The sequence below is a fragment of the Brienomyrus brachyistius genome, chromosome 7 (assembly GCF_023856365.1).
Source record: "Brienomyrus brachyistius isolate T26 chromosome 7, BBRACH_0.4, whole genome shotgun sequence".
Classification (NCBI taxonomy): Eukaryota; Metazoa; Chordata; class Actinopteri; order Osteoglossiformes; family Mormyridae; genus Brienomyrus; species Brienomyrus brachyistius.
This window is the reverse complement of record NC_064539.1, coordinates 28,404,120-28,426,959: the sequence shown is the minus strand read 5'-3', so window position 1 is coordinate 28,426,959 and position 22,840 is coordinate 28,404,120. Positions and strand designations below refer to the sequence as shown.

Below are 22,840 nucleotides of genomic sequence, written 5' to 3'. Positions count from 1 at the left end.
AGTCCTCTCAGCCTGGGTCTGGGTTTAGGTCCCAGAGCCAACAGGGTACTTTGGGTCCCACAGCTGAGAAGGGTCACTCTCTTCGGGTGCTTCATGTCCTTCCATACTGTCACATCTCATATATTTTCATGGGCACTATAAAGAAGTCAGTTTAATTTAAGACAATGTCAAGAATTGACATTAGGTTCCCCAGCATGACCCCCTACATCATGCAGAGGTTCCACCTAAGGGATACAGGCTGATCCACATTTTATTTCACTTTTGTAGATTCCAGTGTGTTTAGGTTAGAAATGCAACAACTAATCAACTGTTTAGGGGAAAGTTTTGTTTAAGCATAGGTTTTCAATCTCGGAACTTGCATTTATTTGAAGATTAATTTCGGTCTATTGCTGGGCATGAGTATTTAAATTCATTATTGAAGAAGCAACATTATCGTCAATTTAGGGTGCCCACCTAATCCACATCAGGGTGGATGAGTTGACCTATGACAGGCGTTTTAAAGTACAATTTCAGTCTTTTCAGTTAAAAGGACCTGGATTTCACCTACGCACTTCAGTTCTTGCTGTGTGCTGATTGGTCAGTCTCCTATAATCATGCACGTGTCACTAATGTTAATGTGAAACAGCCGGATGAGTCTTTCAATCAAGGAAACAAACCGATCAGAGCACAAGAAAAACTGAACTAACTGGCCAAGTATGGGATTCTTTCAGTTTCAAAGTAGTTTATAAAACCTAAAGTAGCGCAGTGTTCTTCCTGACATGGATTAGGTGGCAACCCCACATTAATGTCGTGACGTGATTTTTTTATTTTTATTTTTTTATCGTTCTTAGAACAAATTTCAATAAACACTGATTTTGTACATTCAGTTTAAATTTCAGTGCTAGTACTATCATATTACGTTATTTTAATTTTCTCAAATTGTTTAAGTTGTTTGAATATTATCTTTTTTCAACAAAGGCAGTTGATCCCGTTACATGTAGAGTTTGGACAAACTTCCACCAGAAGAGGGCGCTAGAATTCAATTGCTTGATATCAAGGCCTATGGATCCTGTTTATGTGAGTCGCTGAATCGCCGGGCCTTCGGTCTGTTAAAAAATAACGTCGATGAGCACGCGACAGCCATTGTGGGGGGTGGGTTCTATACGATCCCGTTTGTGAATTAGCCTACTTGAAACCCTGAGATTCTGATCGTGTCATTGCGCAACGTAATTGCCAGTATTTCACTGGCCAGATTATATCGTATACTTCTTATGCTAAGTGTTCGGGACATCCTGAGAGTGGGTTCCTGTTAGGAGGAATATATCGGAGAAAAACTCAATTTAAGAAATTATTACACTAGCGAAAGATACAATCTACAAATATTAGTATCTTCAATACGGTCGGTATCTCAACTACTTTTTTCCACGCTTCATGTTCACTAAAAGTCACTTTCATCCCGTTATAATATTTTATATAACTTATAAACGGGAACCTTTTGTATGTATTTTTAATGCGTATTTTGAAATCTCACACCACCGGCATCCCAGCCACATAAATACACAGGGAGGCATACAGTTTTCCTTAATGCCTTTCCTTACTCATGAAAGTTTGACAAACCGAAAAGGCCATGAGATTTTTATTTGCATAAATTTTATTTACTTTTTTCCATAACGCATAGGTGCGTTATATATTTGTTGCGTCACAATGAAACATTGCTTATTGTTTTATATATGAGCATTATTTTCTCAGATTAAACTAATATATAACACCACTACAAACACGGAGTTTTAAAAATGTGGAATCCATCGACATTCGGCGTTTTTTTCAATCTTGCGAGTGTAATAATTATGCACCACTAGAGGTCGTACGAGCATTTAAAACTGTTATACGCGTTTTTTAAATTGCTAAACAGCAGATACTTTCACAAATTACAGTCACATTTCGATGACATTTTATATCTTGTTTTAATTCTTCCTACCCAAATTTCTCTAAGCTGCATCGACTCCTCAGTCACACGAACAGTCCTAGAACAGTTTGAACAGTCCTAGAAATATAATGAAAAAGAAACAGATTTGTAAAATACCGGGCATAGACTTTTCCGCCCCAAAGATTCGTATATGCTCATTTATTTTACGTATTTACTCCATTATAAGTAACAATGACGTGCCTGACGATGAACATGACGATTGCTGTGAATGCAGGGAAATACAGGCTATTTGGTGACGATGACGTCTTGTACCGCATTGTTTCTCACTGAGATTTTTGCATGACTGAACTGTCGATTAAAGGAATTTGCATGTTCCATTCTTCATGAATCTGCTTGCTAAATATGATTGACCGAATGTGCATAAAAAATCCAATTCGCTGTAAATTAAATGCATCTTAAGAGGAAGTTATAATACTAGTAATTTGGATTTGGACTCTTAACCAATAAATCGTGTTCTCTCAGACTGAATGACAACCGTCAATATAGTGAGCAACCATTTAGAACATCACACTGAAAAAAATACTCGACAGCGAAAACTCGAACGAATATTTGTAGTGTCTGGAAATTCAGGACAATTCTACCTGCAGTTTGCTTGCGGTCGATGAACGTGATGCACTTTTAATGTCATAATGTGCCTTTTCGAATAGCTTAACTGAGATACTAAAAAATAATCATGACACGCTTAGAATGTGTACTTTCGATTTTGCTCTTTAACCTACTATAGAATAAAATACACCTTTTATTTTGCGGCACTTATTAACATTATCAACTGCCTCTCCTTCTATAGCATGGATTGTAAAACTAATTCTTTATGTAAAATGCATATGTGTCGCGTGATCACTAGTATCTCTAAGTCAAAGGAATGTTTTCACGCAGAACATACATGTATCATTAATTTATCTTGCATATGAAATATTCAGTAGGCCTATCTTTAATAATATTGCATTCGTTTATTTTTTCCCTATAAAGTCCCAAAATAAGATACACAATTGGGATGCAGATGCATAGTATAGTTTCTTTTTAATTTATGATGGTACACTGTAACACCTGGCGATAATATTTAACATAAATACATTTATTCGGAGTATATATAATTTTATCTATAAAATCATCTCCGGTTACTGCAGTTTCGTTGTTTGCATGTTACTTGCACAATGTCGCAAGTATAAAATGGGTTTTATTTTTCTAATTAAAAAGGGTTCATACAATTTTGATGGAGCGATGAATCCAATTCTTTTTAGCACCTGGTTTTATATATCAAATACCAAACTAACATTTTCATTCGCAATAAAAATCGAAAAGTTCGTAAAACGCACACAGGTAGTATTTCATATATATGATTTGAATGAATAAACCAACTCATCTAAATATAAGCTACCGCAAAACATTTCATTATACTAGCCGAATAAGTGTAATCGGTAATTTTGTGAAATCGAGTCGGTCTGCACAGTGACATTTTCCAGTTACACTCTACTGTTGCCTTTTCAAAGCGATTAGTGTTTAATGGATTTAGCCTTAAATAAGTGCGAAATATTTCAACCCAAAATTTATAGAGCGGAATACTAAAGCCTGCATTCCCGCATTATTCAGCTATATCTGTTAGTTACGTTTGTGAAGCAAGGTAAAAATGAAAATGTAAAAGGTGTCATTCCAGGTAAAATTTATTGGTTATAAACAAAATCAGCAGACTGATAAATTGCGAAAATGCAAACATGCGTCATTAATAAGCCGATTAAGCGAACATCATTAAAATTGATCAATAGTAACATCCGAAATAAAAATACTCTTATTTGAAATTTCACAATCTACGTATATCTGGTGTACAAAACGTGTCAATCAGTGCGCCAAACTGTTTCGGAATTTTCAGTAACAGACACGCAGACACATGTGAATCTATTTATTACTTTTTATTATTCAAACCAAGTAGGCTAGATTTTAACGAATGTGTTTTATCCTTAATATATGAGTTGTGAACAAAACCCGATGATCTTTGAGATACATTAAAGAAATTTTACTAAAAAAAAAATTCGCAAAGCACTTCCCTTGATACAATTTTTATGTTAGCGGACTCTGTCCACTGGATGTCGCAATCAAGCAGCAACCAGCTTACCATGCTTACGGATTCAAGAACTTTCTATGAAAAACTTACCAAATTTACACTATTAAAACGGTCGTTTCCAATGATACGTTACCGTCAGTGTATTTTTTTAAAATACTGAAATTATGTGAGCCTCAAACGAAAACTTAAATATAATTTAACACGAGTAAGGATAGTAGCGAGACATTTAAAACGGGTGAAAACACTAGCTGTTATTTTTGCGGTATTTTACGTTTTTATGATACGGTTCAGGTAATTAAAACGTTCGATGGTTTAATTATTACCGATGCATCGCATTCAGACCGACTGCTTTCCGATTTGCTATATAGACAAATCTTCCATACGAAAGCATTCAGCAAATGAAGAGTCACCCCGAAAATTGTGAATAAATATATTTTGAAGAAAACAGAATGTTTAACGAAAATTTAACTAGCTTATCTTTCAGAAAATTCCTGTAAGGCTAAATAATGATACTCATTTTGTTTATTTAGAAAAAAGATAAAAACACAATATTAAAAAAGTTTTCAAACGCAATAAATCAGTTTCTGAGTCTGGTACGTTTCACACACGTATTTTAAAAGTATATATTTTCCTTAACTATCTTATTACATCATTGATTTTGAATTCAGATGATTAACTGTAAAACAACTTCGTGCAACATCAAAAAAACGGTTATGAATAACAATAATTGGCTATTTATAACCCGAAATCTATGACGTATTTCAGGCAACAATGTATCACCGTGTGTAATTTTTCTGTGTATATCTTTAAATATAGTGGGAAAAGCTACTAGGATTAACATAAAGGCCTTAAAATAGAATTCATCATTTAAAAAAACAAAAACGATAGCCGATTGTATAACTTCATAAAGAATTAGAAATGAAATCGGCAAGCTATATATTTGGGTGAAACTCTTCCATCTCCTGTTCATAGGCTGTGTCTGAAGCCCTAACTTGGTCTCATTATTCGTGTGGCGGCTGTTGCTATTTTGATCCGAAGTGAATATGCATCAGTATAGTAATATATCGCCAGGTCTGTCACATTACCGCATTCACTCCACGTGCGACTGAACTCTAAGAAGCGACCACGACGATTAGCTGCAGAATGTTACAAATGGTGAGTCATTTTAAATACGGGATTTTAGTGTGTAAAGACAGGTGAGCAAAAGCTACGTATAAATTGCGAGTTCTTTTTTTCTACATCTTACTCCTTGTCAAACAAATGAGATGTCAACGACAGTTTTTTCCCCCCCTTTGCAAAAAAAAATGCCTCTGTCTATCAATCTGACCACTTCTAGCCTGCTGGTGACACATCGTATGATCATGTCTGAGCGCAGGTTTCGCAAAATACATTTGGCGGAGTAACAGGACGAAACTAGCACCATAAGTAGTGCCGTATGCAACTCTGCATCTGAACACAACTGAAAGACGTTTGAAATTAGCAAACAATAAGGTAAGTTAAAACAGTGGCACACTTCGGGGATAATTTTCGTTCAACATACTACAAATAAGCATTATAAAAATTGTTCAACTCTGTTCTTAAAAACTAAAGATAGAGAACAGAATATTGAACCTAGCCGAAACATCAAGTTACGCATACATGGTGAAGTAATTGGCGACGGACAGAGAGCGAAACACATGGATGTGTTAAAAGCGGATGGATTTCCCTTCTGCACTGAAATATTCAGATATATACAATTGGCAAACAGAATACAAGGTTTGTGAGGTCATGTCTACTTGGGATGTTTTATTTGCCTTCGCATTACAGACCTAATGCAGTAACACCGAAGCTATATACAGCTTTGCACATTACGGCTTAATTTCTTTTTTCGCAGCAGGGTAACCTGAAAATGCAGATGCCTTTGTTTATAATTTAACATTATTTACACGTAAGCAAAATGGAAAAACGAGTTTGCTTCTCTTTGTAGCTACATTTAATAGATTATTCATTATTAAACGAAGAGCATTGTGCTTTACGTACGACAAAGTATTTATTCACCGCAATTACAGAGCATTCATTTAATGCGCAGGAATATGCCCCTGCGTATGCAAATTATGCAAAATTGTCAAAAAAAATGTAACTGCCAAATTACAAGGGAAATTCTGAAGTCAGCAAATAAAGTAAATATAAATCTACCTCACGAATGCATCAAAATCAAAAATAAAACAGACGCAGGAGCCAACGGCATCAAGCTTGCGAGAATGGCGCAGCAGATGTCTCATTATGCATAGACGATTTTTCCAACGGGATTCTCCGCTTCTGCAATACGCGACATACTCCTGGATTCGCAAGGCGAGCGGTACAGTTAATCGGAGCTACGAAAGGTTACAAAAAGAAGGGAAAAATAAAAGAATTTTAGGAAGGAAAAAGCAACTGAACCACCTTTAAAGCCCTAATGAAGAAACAAGAGAATGTTCAGGAGTATTAGTCCGTCTGCTGGGAGAAAGACTATGCGAGCTGGATTTGCATATTTTGATGCACTAATTTGCTTGATGTATTTAAATATGGCTGCACGTAGCAAATATTCCGAGCTACGTCATTAGACGTGACCTCGTTGTAAAACCTTCTCGTGGATCTGATCAAATCAGACGGATTAGCCAGCGATGGCAAGTATAGGAGTATGTAAAAATCAGAACCTGAAAACAGCACTAAATCAGAATTTGTCTGGAAAGTTTGCAATTATATTGATATATTTAATCAAGAGCAATACAGACCGGAGACATTGTACAAAACTCAATATATGCAGGACATACACATATTTAATGTATTTCAAAATTTAATCATTGGCGACTGTGAAAAATATCAGTTAATTTATATTAAATGTTAATATGATTATTTATCAACATTTAGTTATAACGCAGAAGGTTAACTGTAATACCAAATGCATTGTTACACTAAACCTAAACAAAAATACGAATTACTGACGAGTTTTGACTTTATTTTAAAACGAAGATCTTGATTTTTGGTGAAGAATTAATTAGGCTAATGTTATCTTTCCTACAAAGTCATATTTAGGCGTCTCGAAATTAAGGCGTTTTAGAAAGTCATATACGACTGAAATAACGTATTATAAAATATACTATTGCGATGTTCTTACTACATGTGCTGGGAAAAATATGATGACAATAATAATAAACACTTTAAGAAGATGAAATTGTTCGCAAATTAAACGGAAAATATTTTTTAAAGTATAGTTAAAGTAAGTTGTTCCTATAATATATATATTATGTCTTACAGTAGAACACTTTAAGTCAAAATGTCAAAATTCGCTTTTTAAATGTTATGCCGGCTAAAGGAGCTCAGTGAATATTCGTTATTTTTACAGCAGTCCGTGAAAGACGAAGTAGATGCACAATGGGTGTTCAGTTTATATACAACAAAAGATTTGGAGAACTTGTTTGAATTTCTGAGCACGCCCTTCTCTATAAGGAGGGGTGGACTATTCTGCGGCCAGTCCCCCAAAACTAGCTCACTCTTAGCTCAACACTTCACTTTTCAATTTGTTGCGGAAGACAAATGAGCTGTTGGGAAGTTTTTTTTTCTTTTCTTTCCTTTTTTAAATCGCTTCTTCTTTCTCGCCATCATGTGGTTGGAATATGTTTCTGCTTAACTCGATGCAACTGAACCAAGCGAAATGAACAAAAAATTAGCGGCAATTTTAAATGAGGTCCAGACGAGGGATGGCTGGATATTCCCGAGGAGTCCAGAGAGAGCCTTACACATGTTTGAAGAACTTGATTTTTGGATGTTTTGCGACGTGGGGAGTGTTCCAGTATAATCAGCTGTTTACAGTATACTGTCACATGGCATACATTTGATTGTGTAAGTATACATTTACTTGTGTGATGCTTATGTGTCCGCGTATGTGATATTACTAATAATTCATCAATTACCTGCTATTTTACATTGACGTTCTGAAGAATCTAAGCGATATTTTAATGGGAGAAAAACATATCATATATTAACCGTGTTCTCTGAGATTGGAATGGACCATCTTTTGCCCACGGCCATCGGCACCAGCTTGGCCGCCCGTCTGGAGCTACACAGGGCTGCTCAATAGGCCACAGCTCATGATTGTATGAGGCAGAAACTGAGATTTTAATTCTATCAATCTGAAATGACAGTATTGTGTTACATTTAAAATATAATCGAATATACTGCAATATCATTGATATTTGTGTAGTAATAATAGGGGTTTTTAGCATTTTGATTAGAACATCTAGCACCAATAGTTATATTAATGATTATTAAACGTGCAAATTATAACAAGGGAATATAAATTATGAATAACGATGGTTATAACTCAATGATTAAAAAACTATAATGGCGCGTGTTCACGTTGTACGTTGGAAAAAATAACGCTGCATCTTCCATGTCGACGACAGTTTATTGAAGTCAGACATTTATAGCGTTTGCGATCTATGAAATATCCACTCCTTTTCACAATCACTGTGACGTCACACATGGCATGATTGAATAAAACACCACGTTAATTGTCGCCCGCTGTGACGTCGCCTGCAATTCCCCCCTCTTCGTCCAAAGAAAAAAAATTAACGTTACACATTTCAATTAAATTTCAGTTTTATTATAAGGCCTATATAGACACACGTGCGCGCGCGCACATACACACACACACACACATAAATATGTGTACGCGTGAAAATGGTACAGTAAGAATAAATACTACATTTTAAAACGTTTTATAGGCCTATGCATTAATATCCTGCATGTGTAAATAAAGTACAGATTGACACAGAATTGTGTTATTGATTCATGTCAGCGCCTGCGTTCACACATCAGCAGTCGAACATTTGAAGTCGCCTATCTTGAGCTCATCAAGGACTAGCAAAATAAGGGTGCGAATATATGTCGTCACGGCCTTGTTTTTCTTGGAATTGCCACTGACGGAAGAACCAATAAGGAGTACAGTAGCAACATTTAAGGCGCAAGTGCGCAACTTGCATCTGTGTTACGCCCCCTATATTAATTATCATTTGGGTCCAGAACTGAATGAACTGAAATCTCCCGGTGAATATCTGTCGGAGGCGCTAGCCATTAGTCTACTGCAACACCACATTTTCAGATGTGATGCATAACATTTTGAAGACAATGAGCGAATATATTTACTCCAAACCTGGACATATAACGGCGCAACAAAATTCCGACTAATATGGTGTTTCAAAAATGTCAAATTATTCCTTTGTTGGTATACGTCCTTTTTGGACATAAATATTACGCAGGTTTTCTCTATTAGGATATGCCTATATAATAATACGGTCATGTAAATGCGCCGTTAATCACCGAATTATTAATGTATTTAAATCCTTATGACAGTGCTCTTTACATATCGCAAACCTACACAGTGGCACTAAAACAATAATAACAACAATGAAAGGTTTTTATTCGTGTTCCACACTTTCAGATGCTCAAGTGATAACGCGCACGTCCGTGACAAGGACCGAGTTATATTAGGTTATTGTTGTTATATTTAATAGACTACAATCATCACAATGACTGGGGTGCTTCTCGCGCTCTCGCTCAGTCTCTCTCTCTCTCTCTCTCTCTCTCTCTCGCTCTCACTAGCTGTGTGTGCGCGCGTGTGTGAGCGTGTGTGTGCGTGTAAATGCGCACACGCCAAAAACGAAAATACCTCAACCTTTCCAGGACAGAAATACCTAATTGCTATTTGAAACATGCACACAAAATAATACCGTGCAATGAGACGCCTGCAAGCATGCCAGTGTATTGAGTGTGCATTAGGCAAAACCCGTATTATTATTGTGATTGTGACATCGCCATCGATACCTATATAGAGATGCAGTACATTCTTATTAATAAACGAAATAATACCCTTGCAGAAGTGGATTTTTATACACCCGTTTACGCCACTCAGCGTGGGTGTTATTAGTAAAAAACGATAAAGGAATAAAATCAACGATCAGAATATTGATGTAATAATGCGCAGACTCATAGCATCGCTTAAACGCAGTTTAATAAACGAAGCCCGCAATGCATACATCGATTCTTACCGCGCGAAGAGGCGGCTACACGCTTCATTCAGGGCGTACAGAAAATCCTCCTGCGCGGTGACTGTTTTGCGGTACCGCCGTTATCCCTCATGCTCCAAATGCTGCGGGGAAAATACTAATTTTTCCAGTGCACTTGCCAAGGCTGGAGAGCATCGCTGCGCGTTCATAAATAAGGCTAAATATAAAGACGTATTTAAGAATCCTCACGACATCATTAGCGTACACTCCCCCAGTATAAGACCTTTGACCTCGTTCATATTTTGGAACCGCAAGCCCCGTCATCCCCCCCCCCACCCCCACCCCCGCTCCTCAGTGATGGCCCTATTCTCGGTCGCGCTAAGCCCGGAAGAAGGGAGTCTTCGCACACCGCGTCCTGGCAGATGGATGCAGCGAGATCTGGCTCCCTCTCTCCCGCGAACACATGCGTGTTACTGCGGTCCAGCTGCCGTCGTTTGGGCAGAAATACATTCCCCGCATAAACAGAAACGATGCTGCTGTTTTATCATCTCAGCACTTTCCTCCGGATCGTTCTTTATTTTCGTTCTTTTTTTTCTGAACAGCATATTAACTTGACTGGCTGGCGATACGGGATATTGTTCGCACCATAACGCGTTAAAAGGAGTTAAGGAGCCACACGAGAATGAAGCTGTTTATAATGCAAATGTAGGCCTGTTCAATTGTGGATGAACCTAAATCCACAATCCCGATGCTCATTATTATAAAGCCACTTTTGTTTACTTCTTTGCAGTTTAATTACCTGGATTATGTATTTAGTTAATTATAAAACGCTTCAAAAGTTGGAGTCGCAACTTTGATGGACAGCTGTCACAGCAGAAGGTTGGTCCTCGGTGGGAATAAAAATCTTCAAAAGGGAGATGAAGACACTTTTTAAAAAGGAATTTCAAAGCAAAATTAAATGAAACATGGGATACAACTGAATGATGGGAAGTACGTTGTTATCTTTGGTTATCTAGCTGTATGAGTGTGCTCGTCGTCATAAAGCTAGATAACCGAAAGTAAAAACTGCTTCCATTTTCACCGCGGATTATGGAAATTACGGAACTATTTTCAAAGCCGGGAAAAGTTTTAAATTTTAAATGATCGGGGGCCTGGTGAACTTAACACATATAGACGGCATTGAGATGAAGAGATCTGAAGGCTAAAAAATCTGGTGTTAATTGCTGCAGATGCCGCCTCCTCCTCGTGGCTTAATTGCTAATTCTTGCGCGGCACCGGGCAGGGGCAGCACGTGCGCGCTCCCCCCATCTTTTTGGGAGCGATCAGCTCTAAGAAAAGGCGTCGGCATCCCAAAGTAATTACGGCGCAAGTGGAAAAACTGGAATGGCGCAGAGAGAGCGGTGTCGCTCTTTCTTAATTGATTCCGTTAAACGGACTTGCAGGAGATGTGAACGGCTGGAGCCTCCCATTCCCACGCTCGAGGGCAAGTGGCAATGTGGTGCTGGGGCCGAATATGACAGACAGAGATGGGGGTGGGGGCGACCTAGGTCATGGAAAAAAAAAACACCAAGTGCACCCGACTCATCTGCATCACTTTAGAAGGCGGCGCCGTTTCCCACCCAGAGCAGACGCGGGTCTCGGAGCTGTAGTGGCAACAGTTTGAATGTGCGATGGTGAAGTGCGTTTGATAGGGATGGGGGACCTCGGGGGATTATTGGGTGATAGACGTGACTGGATTACGGAGTGTGACGGGCATAATGTTACAGCTTTGGTTTTGTTTATGAAGTTAGTGCACGAATGAAACAGGGAATTATTATTGTAAAACACATTTCATGACTAAACACTCAACGAATTTTTAAGCAAAATGACGCTTTACAACAAAATATATTTTATTTAAGGCTATTAAAGAGCCCAAAGCAATCTAGTACTATTACTACTAAAATTACTAGTATTATTATGTACCAGTTATATTATTTTGGTAATGGTTGATCGAAAAATGAATACGTAATTGCATAATGTTCACAAAGTTCATGAAATAAACCTTTAAAAGATGAAATAATGTGTTGTTTGAACAACAGAACAGTATGCATATTTTGTAATATCTGGAATTGAAGCAATATTTAATTCATTTTCTGAATGGGTGTTTAAAGAAGATGCTCTTTCTCCAGGAGCAGATGGCCTGGAGTAATTTGGACTTGACCGTGAGAACACGTGTCTGACCCTTTGTGCCCGCTAGACGGGCGTCCTTAGTTTATTTCTACCATTTGAGGCATTAAAACCCGTATTTACTTTTTAGTGCAGCAGTGTTTTATTTATTGTGAATCTCAGCAGTAGCGACTGGCCGATCATATGTGTGCCCATTTTTATTATCATCTTCAAAATTGTAGGGTAAGATTTAGTTATTAAAATGCACGTTTTCTTCTGTTTTTTATTATTATTATTACTAGCTTTAGTTTACTTTTATTTTATTAATTCGTTTTGTATTTTCGTAATAATATTACCATCTTTAGTGTAATTTCACCCAAGCCATATATGATACATTCTATTACTGTTTCGTTATATAAGAAATAAAATGTATGAATTTCCGCGTGTTTGAATTGTAGGTGTTTAATTAACACGTGTCTTTTTCAGATATACTCGTTGTGATATTTTGTGTACTAAATAATTAGTCTTTAACCTGTCATTAAAAACTATATGGCGTACTGATGACTTGTCTAAAGCAGGCTTTATAGCCTATTCGAGTCAGGCGTTAAACGCATAAAAATATCGCGTTATCGGCCGTAAATTTTGAAAGTCGGCCCCGATATGAGATGTTTGCAACACTTGGATGTCTTTCTTTTTAAAAATGTCGCCATGTTACATGGGCCTATTATTGATATTGCATAGGCTGTTTTCTTGGCAGCCAATATCCAAATGTATGTAGCCTATCAACTGTAAACGAGAACGTCGCTGTGGGGGATAAGTGAATAGATGATATTAGAACTTTATTAGACTTAAAAAACGAACCCACTCTAAGACTGTAATGTAACTGGGTAACTGCTTTTGCTCATTGTGCCCAGCTTTGCTTGCCACGAGGCATAAGCTGGCTCAGCTCTTCACAACCGGCTCATCATTTCAGGTGAATACGGTGCTAAAGACTTTTATGAGGAGTTGAGCAGGTAACAGATCAATTAAGCCAAAATAAGGAAATACGTCTTTTTTATTCTTTCAAGTTTAACGGATGGCTATTTAAAAAAAAAAAAAAAAAAGAATGCTGTTTTATACGTTTATATGATAAACATTGTTCGTTTTAAAAGAACACAAATTGATATGTATAGTTTAATGCATTATTTATAATTATATGAATATAAGATTAAGATGTTTCATTGTTTATAAGTGCCTATAAGAAAGTACAGTGGAAACTCTAGACATGGATAAACTTTATAGACTCTAATTTATGAAACTATTTTTCTTATTTTCAATTAATCTGGTAACAGACAAAAACTGCTGCCAAACCCACATACTGTATAATTAATTTACACGTTTGATCTCTCGTGATTTTCTTTACTATTACCAGTCAGTTTGAGTGTATTTCCGTGATTTCTGTATTGTTCCTGCCAAACATGACCATACCTCACAGTATTCAGTTTCTTGTTGGCATTTTTGAAAAGATGTACTGTATGTTTGCTATTAAAACGGAAGTGTGTGTGCGTGTGTGTGTGTGTGTGTGTGAGAGAGAGAGAGAGAGAGAGAGAGAGATGGTGACAAAAACAGAAAAAGAAAGAGGGAATGTATACATGAGAATTCATTTTAACTACATGATATTTCAGCAGACGTAGTGAATCTCTTTTCTTGTACTATTTATGTCTGCCATCTAAAGCAGTTATATTTGGGGTTCATGTCTGTGCCTGACCCTTCTCAGCCCCAGCCAGTGTGACTGGCGTGTGCTTCCATATCAGGGCTCCCTACTTTTCCTTCTGTTGGACATTCATTTAAACCTGTTCAAGCCTTTTAGGGATATGCTGTATCTGCGGTGTGTGTGTGTGTGTGTGTGTGTGGGGGGGGGGGGGCGCTGTAGGTGTTTTTATGTAATGATCTTTGAATATGCAGACGCATTGGGGGGGTCATTCGGTCCTCTGCTGACAGCTCTGCTCTCTGTTATTTCGGTCATTCTTAGCATATTTAAAGAAAAATACTTTGGTTGTAAGTTACTTATTTGCATGTATATGCGTTTGGACTGTCTGCATTGGAACCATTTTCTTCGTAATAAGTACATGGGAGGCTTATTTAGACGGATTCTTTCAGGCTGATAAAAGCCTCGCAGTTTTTAAGCGAGCTTGAATTTATGCAGTCGCCTGCTCTAGGTGAGCCTCTGTCGTGTGCGGCGGACATTCCTGCTGATTGGTGTCGCCGTGGCAACAGTGAGGTGAGCTCACGGTGAATATGCTGGCAGCAGGATGAGGGAGGAGGCTGGCCAGCAGGCATGCGTGATGCGGGAGCAGAGAACACGAACTTAAGTCATTTCACTGTAGTTTTATATATATACTGTGTACAGTAGAGGTGAACGTATTGTGATTTCCCAAAAGGCAGACAGCAGACATCCATATGCACATATTTATGCGTATATATTGCATAACTGATACACTGGAAAACAGTGTCATCTAATCCTCATTCCTTTTCAATGCAACCTCAGAACCTCATATACATATATATGAATTTTTATAACACTATGTAGTTGCTGGAAGGACTACACCCTTTAAGGGTTGAAAAGTTGTGTTTTCAGTCTGGACGCTCACCTCAAACCTGTGTCGTTGTCAAGGTGTTTTTGACTACTGACTACTGACTGGGTGTGTTTTGTTATTTTTTGTTTTTTGTTTTTTTTTTTGTCTACCACCATTTTCTGGAAAGTTCCGGATGCCGTGTTATAGGAAATTCCCAGGAGGCTGGCTGTTTCTGAGATGCTGAAGCCATCACACCTGGCACCAGTGAACATTCCATACTTTAAAATCCCTTAATTCATGCATTGCAGCCATTGTAAAGTTCAGCCACACTGTAACTGAACCTCTTGACCCTGTCTGCCTGCTGTAAATAGACAGCTGCAACCACATGACTTGCTGTTCAGAGGAGCAGGATATATTGAATAAATTGGGCGCTTAGTGTATATATTAAATGTATGTAGGTATATTTAGTTAATGGGCTATCAGACATCGTGCATGCAGGATAACGTATGCCCAAGCTGTGCAGTGCCAGGGCGGTGTGAATGAACGCAGGTATTTCTGTATATAAGCCACATAATACTATCACGCACGGGTGTTTAGACAGGTTACAGAGGCCAGAGGGGATTACAGCAGTTTCATGCTGTGCTGTGTCACCGGTTACTTCAATTTAGCGCCTGGGTCCTGCTTTTCAGATCGTTAAGGTTGGGCCACATTCTGGAAGCGTTCATTAGTTCTGAGAGCAAAGGCACTTCAGCAGTTTGTTACGGATCTGATCACGGCGATGGACAGAAACTCATCTTTGCCAGCCATCTGGTAACTTATTTAGCGTCGTCGCTTGCTTGACGTTCGTACAGGTGCCTGCTTTCGGCCAGCAAAATTTTACGCCATTGCTATTTATAATGTACAGCTTATATACCCGGATGTCAGTTTGCATTTATATGTCGTTCGACAGCTAGTGAAAGTAACGCAAAGATCATTATGATCAGAGTAGCTTAATGACAATTTGTCGGTTAAACCAGAGGGCCTCCAGTCCAGTAAATCATGCTGGTTTGCGTTCCTCTGATTCTCCCCCGACATCTTGAGCATAGCCAATGAGAATTTTCTTTGATGCACTGTTTGCTAGTTAGAGCTAGCAGATTAAGTATTCATGAATAAGACCACAGGCACTTTTGGTGGTCTGTTTCTTAGAAAAGGTTTAGACTGCAGATAAAGCTACTTTCATGTTTTATTTTTTTTTTATATTTAATATTTGTTTCGTTGTAGCATATAAATACTCCACTGTAGTGACATTTTACTTCACACTGGATCCCCTTAGATGCAGAACCTGGCTAAAAGCAGAACCTCAGGTTTAAATCGGCGTGCTGTTTAAGGGTGTGTTTCGACAGAGGTCAGACTCCACTGGGGGGACTCTCCTGTCTGTATGACATCAATGCCACCAGAGGGGCTAATTCTCTTTTTGATTAACCAACCTCTTTTCCAGAATATGGTGCTTCTCTCAATGCAATTCTTAACTAATCTGTAGTTATCAATACCTAATCCATTCAACACAGTGCTGGCCCCATGTATAAAACGTTAATAGTTGTATTCTTCAGAAAGAGGAACTTTGGCCTACAAATGTAATAGGATCTTGGACTTAAATGGACCATAACCATGTGTAAATGTTTTCCTTCAGCAGAAACCACACTAAAGGTTCGATCAGATGAAGATAGGTAATGCATTGATGAAGCTCATGAAAAGTCATTATTATTAGGTGCCATTGTATTACTAAACTATTATTTGTTGAGAGAAATGCTTTATACATAACCATTAATGATCGTAAGTAGACTGCACTGCACTGTGAAATACACACTGTAAATATATTGTTTGTTCATGTCGAAGCTTGTGTTTGATGGATTTCTTTGCCTATTTCTCTTATTAGAAGCAGTTATCGGCAATAACACTTAGCCCGTGTCTTTCAGTCTGACTAATACGTTTCTTATTTACTCACCATGTCTTGCCTGCTGCATTTATTGGTTTGGAAACACTTATGTAACATATTTACTATTACAGAGCAGTGATCCATTCTGTATTTTGAAACCACACACCTGTGTGCCAAATAAAACTCAATGTTGTATTTTCTTTTTTTATCAGTATTACCGTGTGTATCTGTACAGTAATTTGAAATGCTGTAGTAAAAGCACCCTTATACATTGTCAAGGCATGTATTAATGATTTATCAATAAATTAATGCATGTAAATTCATTCGGCACACTGTCAGTCCTATCAGATGAAAGGCTATGAATAATAAATCAACAGCGATTAATTATTCATTCAGGCTAATTCCCAATAACTAAAAGGATGGACCTCATTTTTAAGTTAAAGACATTAGTGCTCTAAGAGTTCTGTGAAATAATATTTGGGTCTTTTAGTGTTTATATATATTTTTTAAGTTCATATTTTGAATGTATTTATGGATATTTCTGTCCAGAATTTTTCACTTGGGATCAATAAAAAATATATATAAGTATATATATTTATCTACTAGATGCTATATCTGTCTGTCTGTATATCTGTCTATCTATCTATCCACGTTCATAAGTACATACAGAGATACATATACACATATCTGTCAAAATTCGACATAATTAAACCCCCCAAGAATAATGAATTAAAAATTACAGAGGATGTACAAAATAAGGCCTTGTTCATAAAATCAGTACTATTTCGATATATATATATATATATTTGCGATTTAGCTGGAAGTAGCATGTGATACTTTATACAGTAAGCTTTAATTAAGAATCAGGCATGCTAATTTCATCTAAAAATGGCCTATACATTTATATGTATGCACTGATGCTAATGGCTTGTGTTGCCATTAACGGGAAGGATTCAGGCTCGTTAGGCTGGCCTGCCTTATGTCATCGGCATGGTGCGCGAATCACGCCACCCTGATTCGCTTCGGAGAGAGCAGCGTCATTTTCAAGGTGCCACCATCTTGCGGGTTAGGTAGTGGCGAGCAACGGGGTAGACCTAAAATGTCTGCTGGCACACCAGCTGGCTCACGCTCGCACACGCACGCGCACACGCCACCAAGCAGCAAACAAGCGGGGCTACCGACACCAATTTTTAATTAAAGTCGCGGCTGACCCCCCTCCCGCATATCTCACGGCCCCATTTGCATGCATAATTCCTTGGCGATTGGCATCGCGACACGTTTCGTCTGCAGCGGGACTAGCTGCCCTCCTGCCATGCTAAGTCCGCGGGTTTGTGTTGCTTTTTTCCTCCTGATAGTCCTGGGTACATGCAGAGTGCTGGTCCTTTCAGCCAGCAATCCAGAAACGACTAATTATACCACATAAATTGTTCCACGCACCATAGATCACGAGTATGAATAAGCACACTGCCTCAAGATCCTCGACTCACAGTGAATTTCATTCAAACGTCTAGTGTGACTGTTTAGCACCATTTTTGTTTTACTGTATTACAGACGCTCACAACACCGATCTTGGACTGCGGAACTTAATTTATAAATGATGAAAAACTTGACAGCTGACTGTATGTGACCCGGGCACATGCTAGAGCCTGTTATCTTACTGATAGGCCTCAGAGGTTTCTTATTAAGGCAGATTATTCTTTGGTCAAACGCTTGATTATTCTGTTTCTTTCCAACAGAATACAGTTACCATTGAGCAAGCAAAAAGGATGTTACATGAATACGTTACGTTATCACATTTCTAGTTGTGGTTGGTGTGTTTTTAATAATAAAAAAAAACCTGATGTTTTAGTTTTATTATTTTATTTAATAATTCATACTTGATCTCAGTTCATGGTGATTCTGTAAAAACAAACGACATTTTTATCCAACAGTGAAGGAAATTGTAAATAAAACAGTACAGAGAAAGCAAAAGGGATACTCTGATATTTAAACACTAGAGTGTCATTCAGACAGAAGACTCTCATTCAACGGTTGAATTTAACCATAAATGTGTGCAGTTTTTGTGGAAATTCATATTGAAGTTGAAATATCACAACAAGATGCTGACTGTATTGGTTGTGCTTTACCTTATTGCTTACTGTTCAAATCTGTATAGTCTACCTTCTCGTATATATATATATATATATATATACATGGTTAGTGAGTAAAGTTACGATTATCATCTGTCAGTTTTCATTTTAAAGCAAACACATCCTTGTTACTTTAGGTTTATAGATTATAGGTGATCAATTGTAGGGGAAATACTAAGCTATATTTGTGTAATTAAACTGATATTGAAGTGTTGAAGTAATTTACACTAAAGGCCAATGTTCTGAGGAAAGTTATATCACTGACGAAATATCTGTTAATGCATTATCATTGGATGTTAAAGGCAAGTGTGCAAGCAATTTACCAATATATTCAAAGACTTGTGTAACGACTATTTCTATAACCTGGAAGTAGAGTCACTCCAATAACATGCATATCAAAGAGCTTTTTAGTAAATGAGTTACGTGTAACGCTTCTGCCCACAGTAGGGCAGGGGCTGGGCACTCCCAGTGTCTATATTACATATCATTTTGGGAACCATCAATATTAATAACAAAGTGTTTATTGATTTAATGACTGTCATTTCACCCCCATGGAGTCTGATTATCTGTGAATGTGATATTAGCATATTTTGCTTTTTTCGTTTTTTTTTTCTTCTTTTTTTAACATTTGGTGAATGAAATTTTTCCACGCAGAGCACATATGCTAATATGCTGAACAAAGGGCAACCGCAGGGATCGTGCTGTTGGGCTATAGCAGCAGTTTCGACGGCGTCTGAATCGGCACAGATTTGCGATAGAATGATTCGGGCGGCATAATTAAATTTTCCCAAGTCCTCAGCACCCCCCCCCCCCCATTCCGTGACGGGGTGGGCACAGCTCCCCGGGCTATCCTTCGGGATAGGTGTGGCAGAGAGGAAGTACACGTACGTCTTTGCTGAGCGCCTCTCGAATATCCTGCACAATTCATTATAATGTCATAGTAGTCCAGCTAGTTATTTTTTTTTTCTAACATTATTGTGTCTTAAAAAGATACTTGGCAGCAAATGGTAGGTGGCTGAAAATAATTGGCTGCTATAGTGTGCTTACGCACAGTGCACTTTTGTACACTGTCCTTTTTCAAGTCAGGGCACCAGTGTAGACTCCTGGTTCACCTTGCCATTTTGGTAGCTTATACAGGAGGACACGCAAGCCACACACAACCAGACGGGACTGGGGCCCAGCCCCTCCCTGGGTAAACCGGAGGAAAGGACTTCTGTAAGCATACGGATGAATCCATATGGAACAGCTTCGGAAAACTGGGTCTCTCTATTTTTCCACCATCTATTGTGTTAAAACTAGAGATGTTAGCTGCAGCCCAGTAGGGCTATTGAGGCCTAGATTATGCATGAATATGATGGTATACAAGTACTGAATGTAGACTACCAGCTGCTGTTTTTATTGGTTGTATGAAATTGGATGGAAATGAAAATGCAAACTGCGTAAGCTTTTATGTAAAAACGCAAATAACAGCATGTATTTATATATCAATGCTTTGGTTACATTCAATGATAACATTCGATCAAACGGTCCCAGATCAAAACGAAATGTGGTATTAGAAGAACAAATAAATAAAATCAGTAACAAATCAAAATATATATTAAAAGATCATAAAGTGGACCCCCCCCCGCACCCCTGCCTCCCGCCATTTCTCTCTGCAGACCAGCAGAGGATGAATTCAATAAGTCTGAAGGTGTGTCTTTATTCGCTCTCATGCTCACCAAGCGATCCCAGTGTCGTCGTTCTCAGCCAGTGTGTGTCAGGAGGGTCCCTTTCAATTTTGGGTATTCCCATTTTCACGGAAGTGCAATGACATGTCACGAGCACGTAAATTGAAGCGGTAGTTTTTTTCTGGACTCTCCTCTGCGTGTGCGTGTATGAGTGTGCGTGTATGCGTGTGCGTGTATGTGTGTGCGTGTTCTGCAATAAGTCATTTTGTATAATGTTGCTGTACCTGCATTGGGAGCCCTGGCAATAAGTGAACATATACATACATGAATGCATACAGTACATACATACATACACACATGCATACATACATGTACATATATTCAGGGGCATCGGGGGGCCTGGATACCCTGCCAGATTCGGGAAGCCCAGAACTTGATTGGGACCCATGGATTTGTCAATTTATATGTCAAATTTAGTGGGGTGAGGGCAAGATGACGTTCTGTCGGGCGCCCAGAATTTGTAGGTAAAGCCCTGTATGTAAATACCTGCAATTATCGGCTAGCTAAGAAACCATATTCTGAAATGCTTTCAAGCAGAAAGCAAACTCCTAACAATTACACCCATGGTGCAAACAGGTAGCATACTAAAATATTTTTACTTTTCAAAATGTCTGTGCCGATTACTTTGAAACTACATAAAAAATTTTTGAAATGTCGAGCGGGATTTTTTCATGTATTTTCATATGATAGCTGTTTAATAAATACTTTCTTTTTAAGGTTTAATCTGATTTTTTTTCATCGATATCTTTCTATAGCGTTGCCCCTGTGTTTGTGACACAACAGAAACCATTGAGAATCTGTTATATGTGATGCTCAACACAAACTGTAAGCCAAGAATGTTCCCATGTGGGAAGTACACTATATGAAAAGGGGAGCTTTTGTGTGTGTGTGTGTGTATGTGTGTGTGTTTGTAATAATTATAATTATTGTAATAATTATATTTTGACATTGTAGGACCTTTGTAAGTCCATTTTCTTCAGTCCCCACAAGGGTAACCTCAATTTTATAAAAACACAGTGACTGCAGTCAAAAAAAACAACTAAAAATATAAGTTTTTAGTTTGGTTACTTACGGTAAAGGTGGGGCAGGGTAGGGTCGTCATTCTTGGGAACAGGGATATACCCATAGAAATGAAGAGATGGTCCCCACAAAGATATGAATACAAACCTGTGTGTGTGTGTTTATATGCCTCTGGCACCGGATTTCCTATTTGTGCACCACCATTACAATTAAGGGCAATTCCCCCTTTTTTACGTGTGGCGATTATAAATGAGGGCAGACCTGCCGGCGACGGCCTATCTTTGGCGTGTCCTCACAGCACAGCGAAGTCTGAAGGCCTCCTCCCCATCAGCCTGCTCATTAATCCAGACTGACTGCCCTGCTGTCTCACTGCCTCAATGTCACACGCCTAAGTCTGCTTCATTCAGCTAGTTGAAATGTAATTATTACCTGCCCCCTTGTTAGATGTAGCCATTTAACTAGTGGCCTGACTAGTGGCCCCTACACAAGCTATTCCCAGATTTTAATTTTGTTTTTCTTTACTATTTTATACCTGAGTACATCACTAGTCTGCCTCCACTGCCGCAGCCGTGGGCTCTGTGATACACGTATTTTCCATAAGGGGGTTTGTTCTGCTCATTTGCCTGTGACGGTCTGCTAATCCCTACTGAGCGACGCTGCTTCTAATGTATGGAAAGGAGGAAAAGCCCATTAGTGCTCAGGACAGAGGCCTAGTTACATACAGTCCTCCCTGCTGACCATCCATCACTTTTCCAGATGTGGGAAACACCTTATTTTGATTTTACTACATATATCTTTCAGATGTATGGGCTACATTATTTACATTTGGTGTGAGGCAGGGGTTTCACTGCCCAGAAGCAGTAGAGGCCTCACACGTAGCAGGGATTTCAGCTTTGGAATCGGAAGGCCACGGCTCATGGCCGCCTCCCACATGCCCTCCAATGCATCTCTCTTGCTGCCCTCCGTCGTTACATCATCAGCGATGGCCCGGACCTCGGAACATAATCTGGCAGGACATTATGGATTGCTGATTGCTCTTCGGGGGGGGGGGGGGTCTCTTCTGTTTTTCCAGCAACGATCACCAGGTCTGTTGTGGTGACCCTAGGGCCAGATGGGGGGGGTGGGGGGGGTGAGAGGTCAAGGATGGTCACAAGTGGACTTCACTGCTGAAGGTTTGTCAAGGGGAAGGACCCGCTCTGTAAGTGGCAGCTGCATGCTGAACCTCAGATATCAATTGGTGCACAGTTCTGGGGCAGAAAGAGCATTTCAAATACATTTATAAGCCAATATTGGTAGAC

The 22,840-nt window shown here is 38.6% G+C and overlaps 1 long non-coding RNA gene across 1 annotated transcript in view; it reads left to right on the top strand.

The window, feature by feature from the left end:
- The first annotated feature begins 7,191 nt into the window (after positions 1–7,191).
- The window catches only part of LOC125746724 (uncharacterized), a 40,719-nt gene continuing 25,070 nt past the window's right edge, over positions 7,192–22,840 (top strand). The window contains exon 1 of the long non-coding RNA XR_007399038.1: positions 7,192–7,886. This is a non-coding gene — a long non-coding RNA (uncharacterized LOC125746724). The remainder of the gene's footprint in view (positions 7,887–22,840) is intronic.